Source organism: Kryptolebias marmoratus, linkage group LG4 (genome assembly GCF_001649575.2).
Source record: "Kryptolebias marmoratus isolate JLee-2015 linkage group LG4, ASM164957v2, whole genome shotgun sequence".
Classification (NCBI taxonomy): Eukaryota; Metazoa; Chordata; class Actinopteri; order Cyprinodontiformes; family Rivulidae; genus Kryptolebias; species Kryptolebias marmoratus.
The window spans coordinates 17,348,122-17,354,795 of record NC_051433.1 but is presented as its reverse complement, the minus strand read 5'-3'; the positions used below and the strand labels follow the sequence as shown (position 1 = coordinate 17,354,795).

At 41.1% G+C, this 6,674-nt stretch overlaps 1 protein-coding gene across 1 annotated transcript in view; it reads right to left on the bottom strand.

Moving 5' to 3' along the window:
• The window catches only part of camk1b (calcium/calmodulin-dependent protein kinase Ib), a gene marked incomplete in the record, with an annotated part of 37,166 nt that extends 34,235 nt beyond the window's left edge, over positions 1 to 2,931 (bottom strand). Inside the window, 1 exon segment of the mRNA XM_017434621.3 lies at positions 2,846 to 2,931.
• Positions 2,932 to 6,674: the final 3,743 nt, after the last annotated feature.

Genomic DNA, 6,674 nt, shown 5'->3' with positions numbered 1-6,674 from the left:
GGGTGAGGGAGGGGGCGGGGAGGAGCACAACATCATAACCACGTCTGAGTAGAAGATGACATGCAGCATTCCCCCTTTGTTTTTGAAAAGGTTCACACAGAGTAAGAGTCGCTGTACTCACTGGTTTCCCATTCCTGTGACGAGCAGCAGACAGAAGAAACACACACACACATACACATGTACACGTGACGACAGTGAAACACGTGACAAGCTGACATCAAGTTGCAAGTTTCAGTGTAAAGGTTAATGCAGAGACGTTCTCCCTTTAAAATGTTCGGCAAGACTTCCATACAAACGGGCGCGCGTGCGCACGTGTTTGCGAACAGACAATTTAATGCGACTGAGAAAACCACAAATCTAAAAAGCAAACAAACAAAAAAAATTACTCCACGTTCAGATTTATTCTGAACAAATTCGCTCGTCTCAAAAAAAAAGAGCCGAAAACAAACGAACACGTTTAATAATCTGTTTTGGGGTTTTTTTGTCTTTTCCCACTGGAGAGCTTTGATTTTGGCTTAATTTCAGCGCCCTTAAATCAGTTTTCAGACGACAGGCCGTGGCACTTCCCCAAACTACAAACAAAACCTCTTGTTAACGGCACGTGTCAGACTGCATTCCTGTGGAGGCAGATTTACTTTAGTCAGCCACAAAGAGTACCTTAATTATTTCAGTAAATATTTTCTCACTGTTTGTCCATCTTTAACAATTTAAAGAACCTCAGTTGTGTTCAACAGGATGCTTATCATCATAGTAGTGGGAGGGGGTTACCAGAAAAGATTTATACATTTATATGTTGTAAAAAGAAGGGTTTTTTTCTTCAAATTGTTCATTGCTGAAACACCTCTGTGTCTGAATCACTCCAATCTTAGCTCCAGGCTGCTCTGATTGATAAAAGGAGTGGTCGGAAACTAATTGAAGGGTAATAAAGTTGTTCATTTATAGTTTGAGGCATGCTAAAATTGCTACAAGGCAAACATGTTGAGCCTGAACAACAAATAAAAGGTTTCAGGCAGTTTAGCAGAGATGAGGATTTCTATGCTTTTCAACTTTTCAGATCATTTTGTACGTAAGAAATGTAAGTATTGTTTTGTGGGGGTTTTTTTCAAATTACTTCCAGGAAGATTTTAAAACACTTTAGTCGGTTACTGAGTGTTTTGTTGATCTGCAGCTCAATTTCTTTGCCGTGTTTGTGTTCAAATTTGTCAAAATTTGTGAAACCTTGAACATTTTCCTACTGGGACTGTTGCAATTGTATTACTCCTACATATAATAAAACACTTTTAGGTAAGAAAAAAAGTGGTTCAGTCATAAAACAAGGAATTTTAAAAAAATGGAAACATGGAATTAGAGGAATATTAAAATTGACAAAAACTAATACTAATTTAATAAGGCCCTACAGCAGCAATCCACTCGCCACCATTAGCTTGTCAATCTGGACCGAATTAAACTTTATTTCTCCAAACTGAGGCCATTCAAAGCACCGTCTACAACAGGTGAGATATTAAATGTTCATAAACTCTCCACAGAACCCCACTTCAACAAGATCGAAACTATAACTTTAATTACACCTCTTTGTTTCAGCCATTAGACCTCCCATATGCACACACACATTAAAAAAAGTCCTGACTGCATATAAAGGAAATGGTTTACTGGGCAGGACCTGGACGGACCCGGATAATGAGTTTAAGATCTGGCCTTCCAAAGAGTATCCGGGTTTTTGCCTTTGGGATCATATTTCAGACGGTATCACTGCGGTAATCTTGTGTTGCTTGGAAATCTCAAGTCAGAGACACAGATAGACACAAAATGAGAAGAAAAGAAAAACTACAAGGCACAAAAACACACATAAACAACAAAAAAAAAGCCTGATAAAGTCGAAGCTGACAAGACAGAACTCCATTCACATATTTCATAGAACAACAACAACAATAAGAAGAAAAATGAATCATCGGGTCAAACAGATGAACTCAAAAGCGTCAAGGCCTGTGCAGCAGTGGGCGAGAGCCTTCCCTGGTGTGCCAAGTGTTTGACAGCACCAACACACACAGAGAAAAACACAGTTTGTGATTCATCATTCATTTACTCCAAACGCTTCTCATTTGAGTCAGAAACAAAGGTTTTTAAAAAGGAAGGTTGGCATGGTGCCTCGCTGCCACTGTAAATCAGTGAATCTTATGTCCCCACAGGCGCATGGGCTGACTGGTCTTCTTGTGTTTCTGATGCAGCAAATATATCAATGAAAGCAGACTTACTGGCTGATCAGTGGACGGCTAATAGGTGAGGGTGTGTTTGAGAGGAATACAGGGAAAAGAAAGTGGAGGAAACAGCGAATACAAGAAGCAGAGTGTGGCTTGAATCGCCAGACAATAACACAAGTTGTTTTAAAGATTAATAACGCCTTCGGGGCTTCGGTTATTTATAGGCGGCTGGCTCAACTCGTCCTCGGCCACATCGCAGCCCTCCTGTGGCTTCAAGGAAGAACAGAAAGCCATCACCTCCGCTGTCGAGCATGGTCCATGTCAGTATCTGCTCCTCGAAAGTGCACACACACACACACACACACACACACACACACAGCATGCGAACCGACTCACCTTTAAACTCGCCAGCTCAGTCTCTGTGTGAGCGCGTTCCTCTTGGACGGAAAGTACAAACAGGAACGTAGTAACGCGGCTCGTTAATGAGCAGAACTGATAAATGTCGCGGGGCGGCGGGAGGTGAAGAAAGCTGTCAAAATGCCAGGCAGCAGGCCACTCCCTCTGGTCTTTATTATTATTTTTATTTTTATTATTATTACTATTAATAGAGTCTCGGTTAAAGTTGGTGAGAAGACGGTCCTCCCTACCTGAAAATGTTGGCTCAGTCGCGGCTCCGCGTCCGTCCGTCCCCGCAGCTCGGAGCGCTCCCACTGACCGAGCCTGGACCAGCAGCCAGTCCTCCTGACGTCACCTCAGGGCAGAGCGCCAAGCGGACCAATCAGCGCCCGAGCTGTGGCCGCCAGGTAAAACAGCACGCAAGAGTTGTGTATGGCAGGCCGTTGTGACATATAAATCAAACTACACTCATCTGCCACCACGGGAAAGACTGCTGAGCACTGAATGACTGCTGAACTTTTCTGAAGGAGCTGAAACTGAGCTGTTAAAGCTGAAAAGAAAGCAGGACATAAGCTCAAAGCTAAAAAAAGAGAAGCAAAGAGTAGCTAAAACACAAAAGTAGCAAAATGCTAGCTAAAAACAGTAAAAGGTTTGCTAAAATCTAAAAGTAGCAAAAGGCTACTCAAAGTAGCTAAATGCTAGTTATGTTGCATCACCCTATTTTGATCTACCTTTAACTTTCAGACAAATAACCTTAGGTTTTGACTCTAGAATAAATGGTGAACTACATACCTGTAAGCACTATCTGATGCATCTATGTATCAAATTTCATACGCATACGTTAAAGTAGTCAGAGGGGCTGCATTCAAGATGGCGCTAGCGAGCCAATTTGGCACACCTACATGTGGATAGACCTCCCCATATTTATGCTAGCTCTAAATAAGGGCCACGTTTCATAACGCTCAGCCAACCAGCACATAGTGAAAACACCCTCCCATCAGGGATAAATAAATAAATAATATTGTATATACAGTGTTTTGGATCACATTCATACACTGATGGGGCACATTAAAGGCAGTGAGGAGCTCAGTTTCTGGCCTGCTGCCAGGAATCGACTGGCTTGGAGGAGGACGACTGCTCTAACCACTGAGCCACAGCTTTGTTTAGTCTTTTACTAATTTTACTATCATGAACCTTTAACCTGCTGAGGCCTGAAGAGTCTGAGATGGAGCTCTTGGGTTTTTCTGTAATTTCTCGGAGCACTCCTTGATCTGAACCTGGGCCGGATTTGCTGGGACGTCCAATCCTGGGAGGATGGACATTTGTTTTTCTTTCTTTCTGTAAAATGATGAAATCCAAATAGCTTAGAAATGGCCTTATAACCCTTCCCAGACTGTAGAAGCAACAAGGGTGGACTTCGTTTACCCACATCAAAATTGTAAATTCTAACTTAATCATTATTTATTAAGTAATGACATGATGGAATTTGTTGCGTATCTTTTTACACTTGAGGTTAGATTTGAATAATTTCAGAACCAGGCGAAGGTCAGACCATTTTTATTATGTCCTGGTAAGAACTGGAAAAAGATGTATTGTTTTCCCATGACTTTCTGTTTTCAGTTATCTCTAACTCAATTCTTCTTTGTCAGAAAAAAAGGTATTTCAGATATTTCAGAAGGGCTTTCTTTCAAATGATGTCACTTTTTCCCTTTTGCTTTTATAGTTATAGTCCTATCCATTTGTAAGTTGGAATTTCTGCTGTCCAAGTCAGGAAAAAGCAGCTGGAAAGGCTCCCAAAGAAGGAATTCCACCTCAGAAAGTTGGAGATTCCTGACCAGCATCAACCTCAAAATCTTATATTAAAAAGAAATAAACTTTCTATTTTTCACTTGTCAGTTTCTAGCTCCTTAAGTTGGTCATTCACACACATATGGTCTCTATTGGAAAACACATAGCTACAGTGTTTAAACGACATTAAATACATTGCTATTAGCTTGTATCGGTATTAGTAGTTAAGCTGGTTATCATCTAGTACTTAATATACTAACATGAATACGGAATTTCTCAGGTAAAATTATTAGAAAGCCCAATACACACGAACAGAACAGTAGCGCCATTTGTCCAAAAGAATGGTGTCTGCCAAACCTGAAATGCTGACTTTACTTGAATAATTTTCTTCTGATTATCTGCTCTGAAGAGCCTGTCCAAGTATTTTATGACAAATCAGCTTGCCATACAGCCATAAGCCTCCTGTACCTGTGCTGTGCTCCCAGTCTCAGGCTCGGATATGAGCTGCTGCCTTGACAGTGCTTCTGACAGATGATCATTAAAGAGTCCTCACAGACCCGGCTGACAGCTACACTGCTGCTGCTGCTTAATGTGATGGTGCTGGCAGAAATTAGTCCTGGCTGCATGTCCAGGTTTTGAAATAATTGGTCCCCAGGTATATGGCTGTGTAAAGAATCCCCCTCTGAGGCAAGACCCTTCGAATGTAAAGATATGCTAAGTTGTCTTTGCTATTGTTTTGCACTGTATGCTGCACAGTTTGCCACAATCACTTGTCACCGCTTTGAGGGTTTGTGTCTCTTCTTGGATGTTTTGCATCTCTTTGTAGTTATTACGCGCCTCTTTATGGCTGCTTTGCATCTCTTTGTTGTTGCCAGCATTCATTTGTAGTGGTTTCTGCATCCATAGCTGATTGTTTTGTGTGTAGTTGTGGCCTTTTGTGTGTGTTGTAAAACGTCAAAACGTGCAGGCCAAGCGTGGGCGTGACATGTTACAAAAATAAAAAAGTAAAAAAAATTGTTTTTACTGAGTGTAAAGTAGAACTGTGCCGAGTCACCTCTGATGATTTGAGAGAAATGCTTGATTTGGAGATAACACAGCGAGAGAAGCTTGTAGAGCTGGTTGTCATTCCTGTCATGAGAGTGCCCACTGATTGTAAGAGAGTTAAGCAACCTCAAAGTGTAACACTGTGCTTCAGTTTCATCAGTGACCAAATCAAGCTTGGTATGAAAGTGAACTTATCGCTGCTTCACTTCCTTGCTTCTGGCTTGTGTTTTAAAGAAATGAACATGTAGGCATAAAAACTTTAAACAAGCAAACAAAAAAAATCTATCAGTTTTGAGACTGAAAAATCAGAAGTGACAGTTTTTTTGATGTGCAAAACTTCCTTCTTCACGAGCACAAATATGGTTAGACGAGGGATGACTCAGAAGCTGTTTACAAGCAGATGCGTGCTACTCCCTCCTAGTTTTCTATTATTGAAGCTGGTGAAAGGTGTGGAGTTGATTTCAAGCGTTGCATTTGCATTTGAAAGCAGCTGTCAAAAGACGCTCCTGACACAAGTCAAACAGGCAGCCAGACTGCAAAAACAAAACAGGTCCATCAAACAGATTGTGAAACATTTTACAGAAAACGTTCAGGTGCCCTCTGGGGAAAGAAAAGGAATGCCCTCATGAGATTGGCAACATTAAAAAAAAAAAAAACGGAATATTGACGACAACAGGGTCTTATTTGGAGGAATAATATATTTACACATGAAGTCCTCAGTGCTGAACCTTCCATTTCTAACCTAACCCACTGAGTTCAATAAATACAAATGTGGTCACTTTAATATGATTAAGGGATTTAACTCACTGGTTTGTTTCATCCTTGATGATGGTCCAGTGAGGACAAACTGCTCTCCATCTATACACATACTTTTCCTGATTCCCGTCTGACAGAATGGTGACCTAAAAAGAAAGATTAAATTTTTAAAAGATTTTTGGAATCCATAAAGTCAATGTGAGTGTATGTGTTTTAATATAGGGGTTATGAGCTACTGTGCTAAGTCAGAAAGGTGACATGTTTCCAGTAACCCAGTAAATATGGCGAAGCTAAGATGTCCCAGCTTTCCACTGGCCTTGAACGCAGCACTATATTTGTGACTCTGGGGCGAAAAGAAAGACTCAAAAGTCACATTTACAGCCAAGCTGATCCGTGCGCAGCAGGTGAGTTGTGCACGTGTATCTGACCACGTGTACGCGCAGATATTCCTACTTGTGCAGTCTGAAATGTGAACATTTGAAAAACTGTGCA